Source organism: Cryptotermes secundus, unplaced genomic scaffold (assembly GCF_002891405.2).
Source record: "Cryptotermes secundus unplaced genomic scaffold, Csec_1.0 scaffold516, whole genome shotgun sequence".
NCBI classification, from domain to species: Eukaryota; Metazoa; Arthropoda; class Insecta; order Blattodea; family Kalotermitidae; genus Cryptotermes; species Cryptotermes secundus.
The window spans coordinates 339,191-362,598 of record NW_019745084.1 but is presented as its reverse complement, the minus strand read 5'-3'; the positions used below and the strand labels follow the sequence as shown (position 1 = coordinate 362,598).

The window sequence follows — 23,408 nt, the reverse complement described above, 5'->3', positions numbered from 1 at the left end:
GAGCATTATCTTCTAGGAATTTAAAAATTTTCTGAGCTTCCCCACCGGAGATATGAGATGTTAAAAATGGCCGATTTGGGGCCCAGAGCAAAGTTTGGAAGCTCCTGGAAAATTTTGGAAACTAGGTACGGGATTCAAAACTAAGTGATTATATTCCCCATATAGGTAACAACAAATGGTAGAAATCACAGATCTGATACTTTCCCCCTCCCATTGGTTTTTGAAGGTCAAAAATAGCGTTTTTCCCAAAATCGATAGGTAAGTTTCAAGTTTAATTACACCTACAGAAAGTGAGCTGAGTAAAAACTTGTAATAATATGATTTGTAGTCCATATCATGAGGAACAAATAGCGTTTTTATTGGAGTCTGTAGCTTCAATAGTTATCGAGATATGGAAGATAACGCAAACCTCCATTTCAGCCGAAAACGCGTTTTTTCGCATTATAAAAACGCCTGTACCGAGAGAATTGAGCGGATTAAAATTTTTTTAAAAATTTTTTTGTAGTATGAAAATATGTATAAATAAGTGTACAAAATATATTTTTTTTTAAAAATGGCGAGCGACCTTTCTGGATGATTTCACATGGAATGACCCCTATATTAACGATACGGGGTACAGACCCAGCTAGGTGATCTCACAAGCTAGCTTTATTTTCTTTTCAAAATAGGCAAAGTAGGCTATAAAATTGGATGTGACGCCATAGTAGGGTCCTACCAGCGTTTATGAGAATCGTGGCGTTCCGATCTTTGGAGCAGAAGGCTACGCCACGCCAGTAAATGATTACCTAAGGCTATGCCTCAACGTCACGCACAGCAACCCATCATTCTGGGACTCGTGTAAATTTGTATGAAGGTTCTGCAGCAGTATATCATCCTAATACCATACACTCTCATATATATATATAACGAAATCACGCCCGGAAGCCAGAATAGCGCAGTCAGAATAGACGTTCATTGCTAGGCAACGACTCGGTAAACACATTCCCACGGTATCGAATACGCAAGCAACAATACAATAAATTCAGTTGATACGTAACGGCGCTGTGAACACGCCTTCTCAGGATTCAAACGATAGTTTTAATGTCTTACTTTACATGCTATTCAACCTTCAGGTTCTAGCGACTACCTGCATGATGGGATATCAACAACAGCCGGAGCGACGACTGGACCTCCTGACCCCTGGCTCTTTGTCAAACTTCGGATTAGTCAGGGGTTACGCTGCGCCCCGGAACCTATCCATGGGCGGCATTAAGAACCACATTCTTCTCCCGTCTGGCCTGCACCGGCGCACTAAGATGAGCAATGCCCATTAAGTTCGGTGCTGCGTGGTCGACGGTACTTAAGAATCAGTCACCGGAAGTTCACTGGACAGCAGACCTACCGTACTCCAACAGACATTCGAGTCTTACCGATTTCACAGTACCTTAACTTAGTCCTATTTCTTGTGTCGTGTGAAATAAACTAAAAAAAATTATACGGGATATTTATTAAGTAGCTTTCTTACAAGATTGCTGATGTTCTGGAGTTTGTACATGGTCCAATATTTAAAGAAAACACCGCTTCGGACTTACCCTCAGGAGAAAGGATAGGAGGTGTCGACTAAGTTTGGTAACGTTATCCTTGTGCTTAACTAATTAAGCATTACGTATATCATGAAGACATTAGTTAAGCAAAAGGACTATGTTGAGTCCGCTAGAAAAAGCTAACTTCAATCACTGGACAACCGCCCCCCCCCCTTTTATTGCTCTACAGACCTTTGGACCTTGGCCGTTTTATCAGTTTCTTAATCCTATACACAATCGGCAGGTCTCCTTGGACTGGGGATCAGCCCGTCGCAAGGCCGCTACCTACAGACAGAACAAACAGAATAAACGCACAGACACATCCATGCCTCGAGCGGGATTCGAACTCACGAATCCAGCGTTCGAGGGGACAAAGACAGTTCGTGCCTCAGACCGGGCGGCCACTAAGTTCGGCACTGGACAAACTACGTTAGTATAATTACATCTATTCAGACCTTCAAGAGTACCGGACGATGGACACAGTTCAAATCTCGGCAATTCCCTGTGATATAACAACCTCCAGCCGGTCACGGTAGCCGAGCGATCTAAGGCATGCACTGTCTTCGCTCGCTCGGAAGCCGGGATCGTGGGTTTGAATCCCACTCGGGGCATTGATGTTTGTGTGCATTTTTCTGTGTTTGTCTATAGGTAGAGGCCTTACGACGAGCTGATCACTCGCCCATGGAGTCCTACCTTATGTGTAAGATCTAGAAAAACCGAAGTGAACGGAGTTCATGGAGGTAGTCCTAGGCCCACTGGGGCTGTAGTGCCAGGGGGAAAAAAATAACCTCCAGAGCACTTTTAGAGTCGATTCTTCGTAAGGATTGTCTCACAAAACTCTACGGTCTTTTTCTAAAACGAGGAAAGCGATTGAAAATGTTCAGGGGTGGAAAAATATTGCCGGGGCTCTCAGGCCAACGTAAAGCCAAACAGATGTCCACATGCGGCCAGCATTTCCCCAACTGGACATCCCTCCTCTATGCCAGAAAACCATCATGACAAAGGATGAGCTTATGTCACAGTGCGCCGACAGAACCATGCAAGTGCCGATTGCAGTTAGTACTAATCCTCTCTGCAAGTGGTTCTACCAGCAACAGACCCTCTATTGTCAACTGCCGTCAATTTCATGAAAACTGTTTATATCTACAACCCGTTTTCAATTCCCGTCAGCGGATTGTGGGCACGCGAGGCGGGGCCTAAAATATTGTCACCTGTGTGACGTGCTTTGCATTGGTAGTCGAATTTATTGCGCTCTTTGATACAACTCGTGGCTACACTTTACAGTTCATTAGCACACAAACAAGCACACACATTTCCAGTCATGTCTTCATTAGCCGTTGTCTGGTAGCGGCTTCCAACGTCGGACGTTCTCCTTCCTCTGGGTTCCCGAAATATCCCCGTGCCTCAGCTACCAGCTTCTAACAGCAACAGCTCACAACGACTGAACCTCAGCAGCTCTCTAACTCACTCACTGCATCATTAACTTGTTCTCCTTATAACATCTCGGAGCGCACAGAGTTCCTCTGTTGTAGTGCAACTGTTGACGAGGAAACATGTTTCTTTGCGGAGCTGTATAGTTGTTTATATCGCGGTCGTTGCTTAGCAACGTGTCTACATGGCACTTCCAGAACTCAGCGACGACCAATCGGCCAGAGAGGGATTTCAGTAATTGCACTTCATTTGTTAACTTTCTACAGTTAAGGGTTGGTTTCATTTATTGAAACATGAAGACACGCAATGCCGCCGGTAAGTCTAGAGATTCTGTTGTGTTTTGCTGCGTCAGCAGGGCGCCAGAATATAAATTACTTGCTTGAGGTCAACTTCTGTTAAAGTATTCATGACTTCTGGCACTGAAGAGGTTGACGTAAAAGCACAAATAAGAGAGCCAAGCTAACCAACCACACACCAAGCAACAAGCACGAAAGCAGCTAACAAAAGCGCTGCACAAGTGACAAATGTGTTTAATTTATTTGCTGGTTATTAACGACACAGGAGGAGCCCTGTGTGTACACAGACAGGCTGTAGGCTGTACGGCCGAGAAACCGGGGCTACCTTCCAGCAGAGGCAAGAGGTTTTCTCTGGTGCCCCAGTAGATACTGGGGGCTCTTTGCCTCAGGGTAAAGCGGCGTTGACGGCTGGCTGACCACCCCTCACCATCCAGAATAGAGTTTAAGAATGCGTGGAGCTTTGTCTCTAGTCCCTCATGTTTCTTGGTGTGAGTCTAGGGTAACTTTAAGCTTACCCTCAGTAACTCTGGCTATTAAAGTAGCATGTAGACCCGTTGCTAAGTAATTACTTCATAAATAACGCCCGCTGTTACGCAACGGCCGCGGAATACGCAAATATACGGCAGCCGTTACTGAGTAACGGCTTCGCAAACAAACATGTTCCCATGGCAACAAGTGAACTACAACAATGAGCGGTGTTTTCTACGCCGTCCGTGGCGAGGTGTTATAAGCAGGACAGGAGTCTGATGAATGATGGAATTAACAGAATTTGCAAGAAAGTTATCCTAGCCTAATCGAATACGACAACCGGTGACCCGACCCTGACTCAAACCAAAGTCTTCCCCAATACAAAAAAAAACTAAGACCATACTTCTGGATCGACCTGTTAGGTTTCTCCGAACATTTTCTGTTGTACGTATAAATGAGAGATTTGTGTGTGACCGAATTATCTCAGATTTAACGTTCGGAGGCATGACGTCACGTCCAGCAATTCTTGGTGCGGAGAAATTCACAGATGTATGCGCATTCAAGGGAAAACTAGGCTGGAAAAGTCTGTTAGATGGAACTTTGAGGTAACTTCAAGGACTTGGCGCGGACCTCACGGAGTTTCGCGAAATGTTTAGGGATTCAGCACCGCCTCGCAAGCGATCCGCACGAGAGGCGATGGCAAATTTGTGTCTACAGTGGGAAGTCTCCAAGTCAGGAATTTGTCAGAAACAGTTAAGTCCCCATGTATGTATGACGTGGCTCTTAGGAATGCCATGCTCCAAGACCAGCAAATGTAGCGTAACACGGTAAACTGTGGACAAGATCCTGGTAGCGCATGGCTAAGGAAGTGGCGGAGATTTTCAGCACAATTTCCCTGTTTGACTGCGGATGGGACGGGCGATTTCACGATACAGCAGAGTGCGGTGACGTCATGTTGCTTGTCAGGAGGCAAACGAACGAGACACAGATAGGAGGAGAGAATGCAGAGTACGAAAACGTAAAGAAACGAATGATATAACGGGAGGGTAAATGAAGAAAGAACAAAGAATAAATAAAAGAATGAAAGTGAAAAAGAAAATGGCGGGAAAGAAATGAATCAAAAACAACAAAATGAGGAAAAATAAAAATGAAAAAATAAGGAGTCATTTTCCTTAATGCTGTCGAGTGCCGCTTGCGGTTTCCTTTGGATGTCAGACACTGTTCCTAAATGTCCCTTCAGTTTTATTTTCAATTTGGGAAACAAGTCGAAATCACACAAGGGGCTAAGTCCGGCGAGTAGGAAGGATGGCGAACGATAACCATGTTGTTAGTCACAAAATCTGTGGCCTTCAGTGACGTGTGGGCGGGAGCGTTGTCGTGATGAAGGCGTGGTTGCTCCAAACTTCCAGTCTTATTTATTTATTTCATATTTTCCCTCAAGAGTCTCAGAACGTCACAACAAATGTCAGAGTTGACCGTAGTGTTAGGAAGAGCAATTTGACGGTGACCAATCCCCTTCTCGTCGAAAAACAAAACAGTGAGCATGCTCTCCGGACTTGCAGCGCCTTTTTGCTCTTGGTGATTGTGGGCTCTTCCACTGCGAGGATTGTTGCGTTGTTTCTGGATCATAACCGTAAATCCAACTTTCGTCACCCGTTATGATCCTAGAGATATTCATAAAAGTTGGGTCGTTCGTTAGCCTTCTCTCGTAGCTCAAGACACACGCTTATGCGCCGCTGCATTTGGTCATTTGTCAAGAGTGGGGGAACAAACTTCGCGGCAGTGCGATGCATGTTTAAATTTTCTGTTAAGATCTCCTAGTAAACCCCATTAACTGATCCCCAGGATGTCCGCGAGTTCATGGATTGTTCAATGCCGGTCATCGTGGAGGAGTTTTCGAATTTTTTTCAACATTTCCTGTCATTTTGCTGGTGTTTCGTCGCCTTGAACGTTCGTCATCTGCGACTGGCACTCCACCGCCCTTGAAACATGAATGTCATTCAAAGACCGCTGTCCCGCTTAAAGAATGTTCTCCAAAAGCCTCACGAAGCATTTCAATAGTTTCGGTAGCGGATTTACCAAGCTTCACGCAAAATTTGATGCAGACGCTTGCTCGATTTTGCCATTGATGGCGGACAAAACGAAACACGAAGTCGAAAAAACACTCGTGTAGAAACAACGCGTGTTCACAGTGAGGTGTCACGTGCCATGCTGATGCAATAGGCTTGCTCATCTTTCATCGAGAGAGTTACAACAATAACAGTCCGGGAACTTTCCGATACCACCTCGTATAATATCCCAATAGTTCTATTTCAGTTGCAAGGAGGATGAATGAATGTACAATGGGTAGGCCTTCTCGGCCCTTGCACCGCGACCTACAGTGGTCTATTGTGTTTTGCAAGGAGGATAAGATGGGCAGGGCATGTAGCACGAATGAAGAGGAATGCATATAGGGTGTTGCTGGGAAATTCAGAGGGAAAGAGACCACTAGGGAGACCAAAACGTAAGTAGGTGGACAACATTAAAATGGATCTTAGAGAGAGAATTGGATCTATGGATTGGATTGATCTCGCTCATGACAGGGACCAGTGGAGGGGTCTTGTGAACATGATAATGTACATTCGAGTTCCATAAAACTTTGGGAAGTCCTTGAGAAACTGCACAACTGGTGGCTTCTCAAGAAGGGCTTAGCTCCATGAAGTTAGGTGGTTATAATTGTTCAAATATGGCGCGACTGCGTGATCCGACAATATGGCGGGTTTGAAGGAATACGCAAAGGCTCAGAATGGCTGATGTGGATGAAGTTTCCGGACCTTCAGAAATAAGTGGCGGTAACATAGTGGAAAAGTGAGAACTCTGATATACAGTTCACGAGGAAGACCTAGGAAAAGATGGATTAGACGAAGGACAACGAAAACGGCTGTTGAGTGACTCCCCTCGTATCAGCGTTAGCAAACTTCTAGTGCTTACGAGCCACAAGCTGGAGTAGACGAGGAACAAGATTACGTCATCCACACTGTGTACGCAACATTTCCAGTTTCTGATGTCTTCCTGTCTGGAAGGTCTACCTTCAGCTGTGATCCAGAGGAAACTATCTGTATGCAAGAGACGGAAAACTGAGCGGGGAGTAATCACACGGCTGGAGACTGCTTCATGCAACCCTGCAACTTTGGGGAAATTACATCAAGAAGATAATGGTATCCCAGAACAAAGATAAGGCATGGACGGTGACGGAAATGAGCGAAGAATGGGGCTTAACGCCAGCAATTAAGCAAGTTAGACTCACGACTCTAACGGTGAGTGTAAGCTCCGAAATCATGCATTTTCAGTTTACCACAAAAATTAACTGTCGAGCGTTAAAATGTTGCATTACATTTGGGCGCTACTTACAAAATAAATGCAGATATACCTCCATGCCTTGAGTGGGGTTCGAACCAACGATCCCAGTGTTCGAGTGAGCGAAAGCAGTTCCGATATTATCACTGCAAATAAATAACGAGGAACACGTGACAAACTATAAGAGATCTCCTCTGTGTGCTCTGAAACTGTTAATTTCGCGACAGCGTGAAGCTTCAACACTGTGTTCGTTCCACTCGTAACATCAGAGCACGCAGGAGGAACAGAGCAGGGTGACGTGGAGGTAACGCTCCATTGCATGCGTTTGAATCACGAATAATTAACTAGTTAAAAGAGCGATATTAAAATAATACAAGTATCCATCGATCAAGTAACAGGAAGCCATGGGCCCCTCGTGGGGCAACGCATCGCGTGTTAGACGGGGTTTGCAGTGAGGGCGGGAGGTCGGCAGAGCTGCTTTCTTCGAAGCACGGTCACGTGACAGACAACTTCAATTTCCTGCCTTAAACATAATCTAAAATTGGTCTCATTCCAAGGCTAGCGCCCCGCAGAGATATACACGACGGTAGCAACAGTCCTGTCTCACAGCTGCCCCTTGTACACGCAGCAAATTCAACGTCGGCGCACAAGGGGGAGGGGGGCAGGAATCATCACAACAAAATAATCGCTTACAGAGGGATAGACAGTAATTCTGGATCACGTGTTCCAGTTTGTAGTAAAGGTAAGAATAAAATGAAGATGCATCTTCCATGCTTAAGCGTCACGTCGTATGAGATGTGTAGGTTAGGTCACAAATCCCAGACCGTCTGACATTCGATATAAGTAGATGATCAGATTTAAGCTACGACCGTTTTGTCACCGTGAAAATAGCCTCAAGCATCCACTGAAGAGTAGGCTGGGAGAGCTCAAATTTGGTGGGGACACAGGTGTGACAAACTTGAGAATTCCTGCCCTTGTCAAAAACTGAACCAAAATCTCTAAATCATATCAATTTCATTTCATTAATTCCAAAACTTTAACGACAACAAAATGATCACCCATGTATAATTCTCAGGTGGGAGTAACACCAGCCCCATTCTATGCAGGATTCTTAAGACGCGAAAGATTTGTTCTAAAGTAAATAATTAACAAAGTCTTTAATATTCCGTCCTAGGTGCAACACTTTTTAAAAATCTATTTAAAAGCTTACCTTTTAAACAAATTTGTTAATTAATTAATTAATTACGTGCAACATGATGCTACAATGTAATATTATTTTTCTAAAATATCTTTAACTTTTGTTCATAAGCCTACAGTGTTCGTAACAAATTAAACGAAACTGGCTCAGTGAAATTCAGATTTCGGGCTTCTGGTGACTATGAACACCACGAAGACAACTGAATAAAATTTGTTGAGGCAGGAAATACAGACCGCACCTACGTACTCGTATATGCATTTTAATTTAAATTCGTGTACTGAAAAGGCAAACAATGCAACGGAAATGGTTCTGAATTTCAGATCTGGGTAAAGGACGGCTCTACAATTCAGTTGCGTCGGTTTCAGCACCAGTCCCATTCTGTATCCTCTGCGAACGAAATGAATAAGTGAAAAAATACGCGTCTAAGGCTGAGGACAAGTTCAAGTATCCGCAGATTTCGTCTCAAAAAGCAATCAATGCATTTCCACGAAATTTGAAACTCAGGGTCGCCAGAGAAATTTGTTTCATCCGCATAGGTCTACCATCCATTTAAAGAAAGGTAAATCTATCCCTGTAACAAGCCGTGGAGGCCCACAGGGTTGTGAGACGTCGAGGTTCGCACACTTTCTCTACAATCGGTTCACAGCTGGCGGTGAGGTTGTCACCTCTATGCGCAGGTCAACCTTTATCCCAACCCTCACGCCCTCCCCACGGGAAGATTACTGGTACTCGTTCCTGCCAGAAGCTGACTCGACCCCAAGGCCATAAGTGCGGCTGGAAGGATTAGGTAAACTGAAACTTCCAATGACCCCATCGGGAACATAACCAGCGACCTTCCGACTTGTAGCACAGTGACGCAAACAACTACGTAGCAGCGTGCCCAGAAGGGACTGAGGAAAACCATACTGAACCTCAGAATAGCCAGTGTCCCGACCGAGATTCAAACCGGCCACCTTCCGTATAGAAGTCTAGAGCGAGACCAATAAGCTAACCCGCTAGTCTCAAATATATTGCTAATTTCTGTAATAACAGAGTTCGATTCCACGCAATGCAGAGTCTATTGATTTGTTCTGCTAACGCATGGCTGCAACAGCCGGACATCAACACCAGAGAGGATCTTGACATTGCAGATGCTGCAATTTGGGAACACAGTACACTTCCAGATACCATTAAGTCGCGCATTAAATGCCAAGTTGCTGACAGACCTGCGCAGACTGATCCCCGGAATTTCTGGCTCCCTTTCTTTTGCTCAGTTATCTTGTTTCAGCAGACGGATCGCAATGCAAACGTTTCGACGAGCTTCACAAACAAGTCATTGCATTCTCAATGAGCCACATCACGACCAGCAATTCTTAGAACAGCGAAGAACGTCGATCACTGAACAAATAACCAGTGAAAACACCGTGCGCTGTGTTGGTAAGTCCAAGTCACTGGACAGACAGACAGAGAGGAACGCCTCTTCCGAAAGCATTACAACTGGAACAGTACTTAATTAAGCAAGTCCCCACATAAGTACAAACAAATGTATTAGAAATCTGACGCTCGCCAGGTTTAACGTTTGAAAACTGATTCGAAATATCCGAAATAATAAAAACTGCGTAAGATTTGAGGCTTTCACGGCGGTGACTATGAAGAAAGCAGTATTCTGGGATTTGGTACCGTGTATATGTGGTGTTAACCGACGTTTTGGAGGAACGTATCGCCTCCATCTTCAGGGTAGCACCAGTCTGCTTTTACCGGTTCTCACGGTCTCTTCGCTTGCGGATTTCTTATATTTTTCCTTCTACCCTGAAGATGGAGGCGATACGTTCCTCCGAAACGTCGGTTAACACCACATATACACGGTGCCAAATCCCAGAAAACTGCTTTTTTCATAATAAAACCTGTTTTATTGTTACGCTTCCAGGAATACATTATTTTAAAGCAAATAAAATAAAAACGCCATTAACATCAGTCTGCTGGAGGTACGAGTATATCTGCAAATATTCTTAACGTCGGTACTAGGGCGAGGTGAGTGGTGACAATGAAGCCCCGGTCGCTTTATCCCGACAAGAGAATCACACGGTGAGAGTCTTGGTGAGCCCCACAGCAGATTTGGACGCTGTAGAGAAAAGGCTATTCTTTACCAGGAAACAGGAAAGAACTCATAATTCTTGCATCATTCAGGCCGTAGTCTAAAGTCATTATAACGGCCAAATTATAAGCATCCACACATATACAGTAAACCTTCGCTAATCCGGATCGAGATACAAAGAAATGAAAAATTCTGTTCACAGTTGAGTCAATACTTTAATAGGCACATGGCATGCAGAAAGGCAGATGAGTCACTTGTCTGTTCAGACAGAACTTGAGATAGTTTGTTGCAACCTGCATCATTACTTTCAAAAACAAGTACAGTTCTGAGTCTTATATCGATGAATAAATTTATTTATAGTTTTTAAATAAAGGCCCTACAGCAATAATTTTATTTTCATCAGCACTACTTATATCATTAAAATTTTCATTTATTCGCATTCCAAGATTTTAATGTCTTTTAGGGATACCTGCTGCTTTATTAATCCCAGATTATCGCTTAATCCGGATAACCCCCCACAAATTACTCCGGATTAGCGAGGGTTCACTGCGTTTATTTACGACATGGTTAACAATGCCGTATGTAGGACTGTATTGTGTTTGATAGTAGCAAATTAGTGAACTGTTCACTGGAATTTACTTGAAGAGAGGAAAATTACGAAACTCTCAGGAAGGACTGCCCTCAAATTCCTCAACAGGAAGGAGGAGGGTGGCCGCACTCGTCCGGAAAAAATGCGCCCTAATGTTAAAATTACATTCAATGGTTATACGCTAACGCATTACCCCCCCCCCCCCCCCACCCAGCACCTCTACCTGTCAACTACAAGTATAATTGGGGGCACTGTTCCAGATTCCTTTTTTATTTTACTGGGCAACTTCCCGACGCTTCCAACATCTCACACTACGAAGCGTGGAATGTTACGATCACGTATGAATGACTGTAAAGCATCTGGAAGGAAGCAACAGTACCTTAAATCATTGTAGCACGTAGACCCGTTGCTGAGTAATGACCGTGTAAACAACTCCCGTTCCCAGGGAACAGATTCCTAACATGCATCAAGAGACTAATATGGAAAGTGTGTTCCCTACGTGGTCAGTGCAACTGCGTGTCGCAACAACAAAAGAACTGGTGGAATGGTGTTGCCTGGGCGATCCGTGTAGAGATATTACAAGCAGTCAGTGGTGTTAGTTCACTTGACTTGAGTGGACTGTAGTGGAGTTGGTGAGTCAGTGAGTTAGTGGACAGCTGCGGTCCAGTCCTTCTGATTTTCTGTTAGATGCTGATAGCTGAGGCACGGGGAGAGTTCGTGAACCTAGGGTAAACAGAACGTCCGCCGCTGAAAGCCGTTACCAGACAACGACTGGTGAAGACAAAGCAGATTGAGAAGACTTGGTACGTGCTGTAGTGAACTGGAGTATGTGTAAATTAGCGATAGCGCTGTATTCACTTGTAGTTACGATCTGTAGGCCTTCAATAAACCCAATTAATATCCAAACCCCGTCTATAATCACTCATACACGTGACATTATGTACAATCCCGGCATTCTCCTAGAGGCATTGAAGTTAACAGCGAAAATTTCTGGTGTCCCAGACGAGATTCGAACCCATCACCTCTTCCCAAATATAAGTTGAAAGTGTTACCACCAGATCGACCTAACCAGGCTGTACGGTGACAGGAGGAACCTGTATCGCTGTAGAGCCTATCTACATCAATAGAACGCTATAAAATATTCCTGTATACTGACGAAAATCATGTAACGCTTAGACAGCTGCAGGTACATTCACCGAGAGCACCCATCTGAAACCGTACTGACTTGCTAGAGTTGGGGCGTGGATCCAGCTGCATTTTCAACAATCCCTGTGAATTCGGCGACCCTCCTTATAGTGTGTCGCAGACCCACAATTTGAGAACCCATGGACCACATCGTTTGTAAACTACGGTTGGAGCAAGAATTCCTGTTTGCAAGCGTTCTGACACTTCTGTTTGGATTCCTGCGGTCCGCTTTACAGTCATTCCATTGTTTCGTTCCCATTCACAATGGCTTGTTCAGAGTATTTTGTGACGCAATCACATTCGGCGCCGTCTCTCTAGCGATGTGGGGGGGGGGCTTTAACAATTGCGAACAACAAGCGGAGCGACCCATGCAGTAATTGAGCGCAGTGACTATGGAAACGACGTAATCATCATTAACAGATCTGAATGCCTTCAACTTTACGAGGAGCTTGCACTGAACCCTGGGGCCGAATAACATTTAAATGATTTTTTCTCCTGAGGTTATACCGCGGTGAAACGGGTCAAACTGCGAGAATTGGGGACCCCACGCACGTAACGTATGTAAAATTTTATTGCAATTGTGCAGTAGGGTCACAGATAAAGTTGTCCCAGCACTATGCCATGAAGATGTATGGGGAGTGGATGTATAGATCCACCTGTTCTTGACCTCGGAAAGCAGACTATGTTTATTGCACGCAGCCATGACAGACAGAACCACACCGAAGGAACATAACACACTAAACAGTTCCACCATAATCTTACAAATCATTACTACAGAATTTAATATATCACCACACAACACTGTACACTAAGAAAACAAAAAGGAACAACGGCCGAGCCCCAGGAAGCCCCCACACTACACAATATGCATCACTTTATATGATGACAAAAGTAAACAGATGAACTACAATTTTAAATTTTAAATTGCAATGGTAATTAGAATTCTTTAACGGAAAATTTGCTTTCAGATATCCTAAGAATTACAATTTTAAGTTTTATGCTAATTGGAATTTCATTTCTAAATGAAATGTACATTTTTATAATTTAAAATTTAACAATTAAAATTATAACGGAAACTGAAAGAGAAGAATAATTAGAAATCACTGATCTGGATCCATATCAGTAAACAATCTGATAACGAGTGACACATTCATGTAAAGATAGCCTGACGATGACACAACTGGGTCGAAACATGTAGAATTGTTGTGTTGACGCATGCATTAAGAATGCCGCATAGAAGACAAAAGGTTTTGGACTGAATGGTAGCAAGCATTAACCGAATTTAATCCCCTCTTCATAACCAGCATATTATTCGTATATCTGATATATCTGTATGGGTGTGAAACTTGGTCTCTGACATAGAGAGAAGCCAGAGGGTGGTTAAGTTACGGAAGAGAATCCTTAAACCTAAGAGGACAGAAATAAGAGGATGGGGAAAACTTGATAATGAGCTTCTTCATTTGCACTCCTCGCCGAATATTAAAATGAAGAAATCCTACAGGATGAGATGAACTGGGTATGTAGCACAAACTAGGCTCGATGGGAGACATAAAAATGGACGTTAAAGAAACAGGATGGTAGAATGCCGAATGGATTCATCTGGCTCAAAATCAGTCGACTGTTGTGAATAAAGTATTGGATTTGGGTTGAATAACTTCTTGAAATTTCTTGTCATTTTTATGCGTCATTGTATGTTACCTAGTAGTAGCCTACTTACTTAGTCACTGATTCCTTTCGAATCCTCGTCATTCATTGCTCCACAGTTGAAACAAGGTACATTTGACACTATTTCTTGTCCCACTTGTCACAACGAAGGGGTAAATGAATTTACAAAGGCAACAGCATCAAGGTTTTTAGGATCACCACGCTTTTCTACTGCGTCAACAAGCTGTCACAATCGGATACGTTCACTGAAGCTACTTCACACACTTTTCTTTCACACGAAAAGTACACGAACCGGCTATACGTCTGGACGATCACAATGAACACACCAACGTGTCTTCCCGCCCAATACCTCGCGACTACTCCCAACGGTGGTCAGGTCTCGAACTAACACTGGCTGGGTCGGCTGGGTACTGCGTCGGTCGGGTCGCCGAGCGTCGGCCGCGCATGGACACTAGCTCCTGCGAAGCAACCAAATCCCATGTGTATTACCCGCTCCACAAACATTTACTCCAAGTTATAACCTCTCAATCCATGCGCTGTAGTTTTACTGACCAAGTGCGTACATGTGTATTTATGTATTTTGCATACAACCGAGCCACATGGTAGCGTAGTTGGTTGAGGCACTATGCTACAAGACGGAAAATCGCGGAGTCGATTCCCGATGAGATCACTGGATTTTCGATTACACCTAATTTTCCAACCGCACTATGGCCCTGGGGTAGACTCAGTCTCTAACAGAAATGAGTACCAGGAATCTTCGTGGGAGTAAAGAGCGGCCGGTGTGTAAGGCTGACAACCTCACCGCCATCTGTGAGTCACTGTCTATAAGATATGAGAGCCTCGACGTCTCACAACCCTATGGGCCTCCACGGCCTGTTACAGTGATAGCTTTACCTTATTATGTAAATGTAACCATAAGATGTAACATTAATGGGCACTTGCTCATTAATATGTTCCAAACCTCTGAATAATCCCCACGGGTTTTCTGGGATTTTACCTGGCTCAAACATTTTAACAGTACGAGTATGATACTTCCATTACAATGCCTAGATTTGTTATTAAATAAAAGGAAAGCAAGTAGGAGCTTGTAGACCTATGAAACACGAAAGATAATGCATTTATTGAACAATCACGATCGTTTTAATACAGGGAGTAATCCTGCCTGAATAGTAATGTTTTCTTGTGGTTACACGGGTGTGAGTATAAAATTAATAATATTGTTAATATCATTATCGCCATCACAATAATACATTCGTATTATGGTAATTCTGGATTCAAACCTCGTCACGAATCCAGCTATAGTAAACGAGGTTTTCGTAGGTATTTCTCTGTCCCTCCAGGCGAATGCCAGGGCAGTGTCTCAAGTCAGGCGACGGCCGCTTCCTGTCACGTACTTCCAGATTCGTTGTCCACTAATTACTCTGTACAGGCGGTATTTACACAAATACATAAAGACAAGCTAACTCTCTTCAGAGAATAAATTAAAGTCGCTAATAAACTTTGAGTAATAGCTACAATCAATCGACCACGCCCGTTTCCATTTCGCTTCAGCCTTTATTCAATCACCTCACCCGGTCCCATTCGACGCTACAAATATCACTCATTTATACCGTGTTCCTCTAAACGCGTGTCACAACCGTCCGCCATTCATTTCACTGTCTTACGTCTATTTACAACATACGATATTTCGGAAGAGATAAGATGAATATCTTAACAAGATGTTAGTATACAATAAATTTATTATATAAGATTTGAGGCTTTCACGGCGGTGACTATAAAGAAAGCAGTCTTCTGGGATTTGGCACCGTGTATATGTGGTGTTAACCGACGTTTCGGAGGAACGTATCGCCTCCATCTTCAGGGTAGAAGGAAAAATATAAGATATCCGCAAGCGAAGAGACCGCGAGAACCGGTAAAAGCAGTCTGCTCGGCATTTGCCTAGAGGAAAACCACAAAAATCCGCAGTCAGGACAGCAGACTCGAGTCTCATATCTGACGAATATGTTCTAGGAGATACGCACTGTTGGGTGAGTTGTGAAACGGCAACTTTAAGACATCTGACACAGACATGTCGAAGTACTATCTCAGTATGTGCCAGGAGGGAATGATAAAGACCACGAAAAATTTCACTAAGAATAGCCATTGTCCCATCTAAGATTCGAACCTTGAATCTCTTGAATACGAGTTAAGAACGTTACCGCTATGCTAACCCGCTCGGTTAAACAGACTGGTATATACAGAACAGAGAAGCAACGCGTTTCCTGTTGTAAAGAAACTGAATGTTTATATACTGTAGCATGTTGACCCGTTGCTAGGAAACGACCACAAAATAAGCAGCTATACAATAGCCTAAGTAATTTCTCTGTAAACAACGACCGTTGATAGGTAATAGCCGCAACAGACACGCACACACAATAGCAGAAGAACTATTGGACGCGGTGTTCTCTGCGCGGTCCGTGCTAAAACTAATGAGAGGCATCTGGAATTAGAAAAGACTGCTGAGACGGCAGTAAGAATAGCAGGAGGTTGGCGTCAGATGGCCGTCAGCCTGGGATCAGTCAGTGGAGTGGAGTAAGTTGGTTGGTGAGTTAATTGGTTAGAGGATTGCTGAGAGAAGCTAGCAGCTGAGAAATGGGGACAGATCGTGAACCCAGAGGAAGAGAAACGTCCGTCGTTGGAAGCCGCTACTAAGCAACGTCTAGTGAAGACTTTAACAGACTGAGAAGACTTAACTGCGTGCTGTAGTGAATGTCAGAGTGTGCGAATTAGCAATAGCCCTATAGTTAGTTGTAGTTACAAGTTGTGTAAACGGCCAATAAACCCAATTGAAACCCAAACCTAACCTGTAGTCACTCCATAATATCATCATAATATGATTTATATTAAATTCATGCGTCAGAGTTAACCAAAAAGCATATTTACAATTTTACATTATAGACTATTAGATTGTGAACCCTGTAGTTTTCCCCCCAAAATGGGATCAATATATTCCTCCGAAACGTCCGTACCTCTCTGAAAGACTTCCCGTAGACTGCGATGTGAGTGTTCATCGCCCTGAAAGTCTCTAACTTTGCATGTGTTTCGTTTATTTAGCTACTGAATAGGCATACAGAATACATCTGTACACATGTTACGGGCCACACACGGTATATGAACCCGAACTTGTACATCCTTTATACCCACAATGCTTCCCCCTAAACACTATCATTTGCACCACATTTGTGGTAAGTCCCAGCGACCGTACTGTGAAGATTCGTACAGCCAGAGAATACAAATTATATTTCCTACGTTTATTCATCTGAAGAGGGAAGACAACGCTCTGTTGCCCTGACAACCGTCTTGTCTCTAATTTGTTTGTGTCTGGAACATGTCTTAGTCGTTAAGGACTAATATAACCGGGCGCCTCCTCTTCGTAAAAGAGTTGGCCTTTAAAATGGAACTGATTTTTTGTTAAAGAGGAATATCTTTTGGAGTTTTACGCTGCAGAGTCTAGCAGAAGTTTACTGACGTTTCGGAGAAAGCTGCTGTTTCCATATTCAACACCGTAACATTATTAGATCTGACATATTTCCCTTTTGCTTAACCGTTGTTGTAAGCTGACTGCCAATATTTTATTTATATGATGTCAGTTGTTAGCTTCTTATTAGCATGGTAGATACTACCACACTACACGGCGTCACATCCCAGAAGACTAAACGTTCATGGTGACAAGCTGTTAGAACTTAAAATATCAAATTTCATTAGCTTGCTTTCCGTGAAAGTGTAGTTTTGTGTGTTGCGGTTTATTGTGCTGCCTCTGCCAGCGGGTAGAAACTCATTTGCAGTTAAAATAACTACTAAAGATATCCACCCGGAGGGGCAAGGTAAAAGATACTTCTATAAGCTCTGCTTACTGAACTAAACACGCCTCCATGAAGTTATATGATGGAGTATGTGTGTAAAAACATTCTTAAACTCGGCATTAGGTGGATGTGAGTGGTCAGCTACACGCCCTGGCCGCTTTACTTCCGAGGAACCACTGTGCAGGCTGGCTTCAGCGCCAGTGTGGTCGCTATTGAAGAGAGAAAAATCCTTTGTTCTTGCCAAGAATCTAATCCCGGTTCCACGGCTGTCCAGCCCCTAGCCTAGTCACTTAGAGACTGCTACATCTAGCGGTGCCAAACGACTGTAAAGCCTGATCAGGCCGGTCTTGGACCCAGAGTAAATTTCCATTTGTCTTAGAGCTACTTGTCCTGCAGTTCCGGCTCCTCTTCGTTTAATTTGGGCGCTTCCAAATTTGGGCTTCCCACCATGGCGGCCAGGGTTCAATCACAGGACAGGTCATGCAGGGTTTGTGGTAGACAAAGTGGCACTGAGGCAGGCTTTCTCCGAGTACTTCGGTTTCCTTTGCCAATTCTCAATCCACCATAACCACCATACATCATGAATCCTATCACAGGACGCTATATGTACAGTTAGGATATTATAAGCGTCGTTTAATAACAAACTTAACAGAATCATAAACCGTATACAGTAGCGCTGAAAGCAATGAAAATATCGAGAAGAATATGCAACGTTTTCTAGGAGGTGGCTATGGCCGGCTTTATCTTGAGGTTCTTTAATCCGTACAGCAAAAGCCGAAACAATAACAGAACACTCTCACTATCATCGTCGTCGTCGTCGTCGTCGTCGACGTCACTGCTATAATCAGGTTGGGAGGGAAGGATGTCCGCTGGCACTCAAGACAGTAAATGGACCGATGTGGATCATTTGCTGGGAGAGCCGACTTGGGAAGGAAGGATGTCCGCTGGCACTCAGACAGTAAATGGGCCGATGTGGATCATTTGCTGGGAGAGCCGACTTGGGAAGGAAGGATGTCAGCTGGCACTCAGACAGTAAATGGGCCGATGTGGATCATTTGCTGGGAGAGCCGACTTGGGAGGGAAGAATGTCAGCTGGCACTCAGACAGTAAATGGGCCGATGTGGATCGTTTGCTGGGAGATCCGACTTGGGAAGGAAGGATGTCCGCTGGCACTCAGGCGGTAAATGGGCCAATGTGGATCATTTGCTGGGAGAAAACCCTACCTCGCTGCCAGTTTGTCCACCACAAATTCCGCAAGAACTGGCCTCAGACTAAACCCGAGAAGCAGCGGTGGGAAGCAGACGACCAGCAGTGTGACGTAAGAACGGCCACAGAATATTCATATCCTCCTTGAAGACGATCTCTGCAGGTCCTCCCGAAACACTGAAATCCATCTTTCGAACTACATCGCAGGAGACCGTAATATTGGTCTAGTGAGTTTGTCTCCGGAAATGTTTCACTGATTGTAGAAGGGCTGTTTTCAAGCTTCCCATCGCAGCGACCCGGGTTCGATCTTAAGTCAGGTCATGAGGGATTTGTGATAGAGGAAGTGGCACTGGGGCAGGTTTTCTCTGAGTACTTCGGTTTCCCCTGCCAAATCTCATTCCACCGACTGCTCCACACTCTACATCATCTCTCATCCAGGACTGGTACAGACGTACCAAGTAGACTCAGTCTCACCCCACCCCAAGACAACGACTGGTTGCAGAAGGGTACAGGTGGCCGGCCAGAGCAAGGAAGAGCTAAATGTCGTGGATTATTACTTGCGTTGGCGTCTTTAATTGGCTCAAATGCTTGTCAGACACTAAAGCACAAGGCGGCATGCTCTAAACATAACACACCATGGCACTCTGTCCGTCCGTCCGAGAAGTTTAACAGGAAATACCCTGTTACCGCACAAAGCCAAGGTCCATGCCATCATGAGAAGAAGAGTCGCAAGGGTCCTGAGAACTCAGCAAATGTCATTTCCTGTGATTTGAGCTACATACAGCGGTGGCTGGATTCTGGAATAGGACATGTACTCTTGTAGAAATTTACCGACGTTTCGGAGCAAGGAATTGCTTCCGTTTTCTGTGTGAAAATTAGGCCGAGCGAGGACTTCTCTCGCGGTTTGCTTTTTCGGATTATTTTAAGACCGTGAAGATAGGCCCACATGTTCCTCTGAAACGTGGGTAAATTTGTACCAGACTACACTGCAATCACATCGCATAAAAGGTAAGGTAAAGCTATACCTATAACAGGGCACGGAGGCACACAAGGTTGTGAGACGTCGAGAGAGACAAATTTTTTCGTCACAACGCCAAGGCTGCATGACGTTCTGTTATCAGTTGAAGCGATCTTACGACATTCATCAGCCCCTTTCAGCCTTTCCGAAAATAACTAAAGCTGCTTATCAGCTTCCAAAGCAACATTTACCAGAGCGAGAGAATCATGGGAAAGTTGGTTGTACCGCCTAGACAGGTCCTTCAGAGCTTTGCCTCAATATGAGAGGCAAATCAGAAATACTCAAGTTAACGTGCCAATAACTGAAGCATTTGAACTGTGCATCACGTTACTCCGTAACTGGTAATGAGTACACGCTTGAGTAACTAAACCGATGATAACAGTGAAAGTGAAGGTATGACCACGTGCAAGAGGATTGAATCACTTATACCCAATCCCAGAAACATTATTTTTGTTTAAACTGTACTGAAACCACACACCGATTTAAAAATCGGGCTAGAATTTACTTTGCCTCCCTTTCACAGTCGTTACGGAAATTATCCTTAACAAAAATATACACCTCTCCTTTCGAAATGTAATACAGACAGAATATTTCCTTTGGCTATGTAATGCTGTCTCTCACTCTAAAATGTAAAGCTATCCCTGTAACAGGCAGTGGAGGTACATCTGGTTGTGAGACGTCGAGGCTCCCACATTTTCTAGACGATCGGCTCAAAGATGGCAGTGAGACTGTGAGCCTCACGCGCCGGCAGCACCTTAGCCCCAGGAAGATTCTTGGTACACATTTCTGTTAGATGCAGAGTCATAGTGAGGCTGGAAAGATTAGGTCAATTGAAAAATCCAGTGACCTCATCGGCAATATCTCTCTATGCAGAAGAAATCGTTGTTGTATCAGAATTTAGAGTTATGGAGAATATATGGACGCAGTAGAAGGAGCAAGCACTGGAAGAGACGATATAAAACGCGTGAACTTCAAGGAATTCTATTCACGGTGTAAACATGTGAACGATGATGTGCGGTGAAGTCCACGCACTTGATAAGGAACTGGTACAAGACATGGACAGTAAAACTCGGGTCAGTGAACGAGTATCAAGTAATTTATTCCAGATCGTGAAAAATGGGAAATGGGTGTCTTTCGTTCGGGTTCATCAACGAAACAGCAAAATGTCAACACTAGATCTGATTAAGAGCCGTTACTCTTGAAGTCTCGCCATTATATCTTCTAGCAGCACTAATTCAGAGTCATGGGATAAATATTAAACTCCCTCTTAAGCAGCTAGGGGCCCTGGATTCGAATTAAAAACGGAAGAGTATTCCTGTCATAGTAAAGTCATTATCATGTATCAAACTTAATTATATATGCTTAATGAGCTAATCTATATAATTAGAAAGTGGATGTGATTTCATTCTTGCTGTTAGAGCACAGGGTGCGTCATCTGCCCACTGCCTGAAAATTTACCTGATCAGAATATTTTTTTTAACTCGCTTAGTGGAGGGTGGAGAACAACTGGGTCCACTTGGCACGGCGGCCACTGATTGGCCTATTGTAGCCTACCCCGGGTGATTATGATGGAGAATTTGGTGGAATTAAGATTGGCAGGGGAAACCAAAGTACTCGGAGAAAACACGCCCCAGCACCACTTTATCCACCACAAATCCCGCCTGACCAGACCCGGGATCGAACCCGGGCCGCCGCGGTGGGAAGCCAGTGACTAACCGCTTGAGCTATGGCGCGACCCTACATGTTCGGAGTAGGCGGTGTCGCCTTTAGAAATTGGACTCATTGACAATTCTTGAACGTAAGAAGTCAAAAGGGAGGCTTGCTGGAGACCTACGCTGTGACTATCACAGATTGGAGTGCTGTCAAAAACGCCGCTTGAAATTTGAGGTACATATTCGCTAAGAACATACAGTTGACTGGGAGAAGCAACTTTGGGAAACACCCTTGACTACAAACTAAGCCAATGAGGGATGTTTAAAGACTGGATCTCTGAGGCGAACTCTGCTCCAGGAGAGTTCAGTTCCGATGGAACACCCTGGTTTCAACTTTGGACTTGTACGGACGCAAACCTGCGTCACTCAATATTGTTGGAATGTTCTTGGGGGTAAAGGGAAGCCGGCGCGTAGGGCTGACAACCTTGCCGCCATCTATGAGCCGAATATCTAGAAAATGTGGGAACCTCAATGTCTCACATCCCTATTGGCCTCCACGGCCTGTTACAGGGATACCTTTACCGAATCCTGAGCACAGTTATCTTCAGTCAACTCTTAAACCTACTCTATGACTACTGGCCCCCAAAACCAGGCCTCTTGTCTCCCTAACACACACTCGCACAGCAACAAAGGCGAGGGGGTAAGGGTAGAGTCAAACGGAAGGGACTTGGGCAGCACTCAGAGACACACTGAAGATCTACCACACCTGGAGCGCAACACAGCGCCCTCCATTCTCCCAGAAGCCATTCCGCAAAGGAATCGTGAAATTACACTTTCTGCGGATTCCTTCAATTCCTCCAGGAAACTACGGGACAGTGCTTACGTGTCGGCCATTGCTGTCAACCTCCATTGCTATTCTGTAGCAACGCGCGTACCACTTCGCACTCTGCATAATTACATTTAACAAGAGAGAGAGTAGCGTTACCTCAGTCGGTATAGCTTTGGGCTATGGATGGACAGTCGGGGTTCGATTACCGGCAGGGGCAAGATTTTTCTTTTCTCCGCAACGTCCTGACTCAATGTGGACCGCGGACGATTGCCCCGGTGGTAAAGCGGCCGGGACGTGAAGCCGACCACTCACCTCCACCTAGTGAAGACCTACACCTCCACTAACCATATTGTCTTCATGGTAGGGTGCTTGATTAATTAATTAATTAAGCTTAGGGACAAATTTATTTTTATATATTTCGTCGGAAAGAGTTACTGCTGTGTTACAGCATAAGCTCTTACTCCCAATAGCGTCACATATACGAAGTCAACTAGTCCTTTATGTTTTCTCACACTGAGCTGTAATACAGTTCATCAGATCAACCCCGATGTTGGAAAGAGAACAGGGCTTTGAAATATTCATTTTTAGGCGCGATTGCAACTCTGCGGAGAGCTTGTTAAACTCGTCAACCAACCCACACGTGAAATGATTCGTGGTACGCAAGACGGACCTAGTGACATTTTATATTCGGGAACTTTATACGAAGAATCGCTTAGCCTTGACAATATTTATTTGCGTTTGAAAACGGTTACCGGTGGTGGGGGCGTCAATACATCAACAGGTTATTACACTACGTAAACTGTACCAACCTAGTCACTTGAACAGTAAATACCGGCATTAGAAACAGTGCCGGTCACGGTAGCCGAGCGGTCTAAGGCATGCACTGTCTTCGCTCGCTTGGAAACCGGGATCGTGGGCTCGAATCCCACTCAGGGCATGGACGTTTAGTTTGTGTGTGTGCGTTTTTCTGTGTTTGTGTACAGGTAGAGGCCTTGCGACGAGCTGATCACCCGTCCAAGGAGTCCTACCGAATGTGTAAGATCAAGAAAAACCGAAG

At 44.4% G+C, this 23,408-nt stretch overlaps 1 protein-coding gene across 3 annotated transcripts in view; it reads right to left on the bottom strand.

The window, feature by feature from the left end:
- LOC111874893 (alpha-mannosidase 2) overlaps positions 1-23,408 on the bottom strand; it is a 393,048-nt gene that overhangs the window by 239,547 nt on the left and 130,093 nt on the right. Inside the window, exon 1 of one of the 3 annotated variants that reach the window (XM_023870754.2) lies at positions 13,857-14,209. The exons of the other annotated variants lie outside the window; for them this stretch is intronic. The gene's annotated coding sequence lies outside the window, so the exon portion shown is untranslated. Of the gene's footprint in view, positions 1-13,856; positions 14,210-23,408 lie in introns of those variants that run through there. 3 annotated transcript variants of the gene reach the window in all.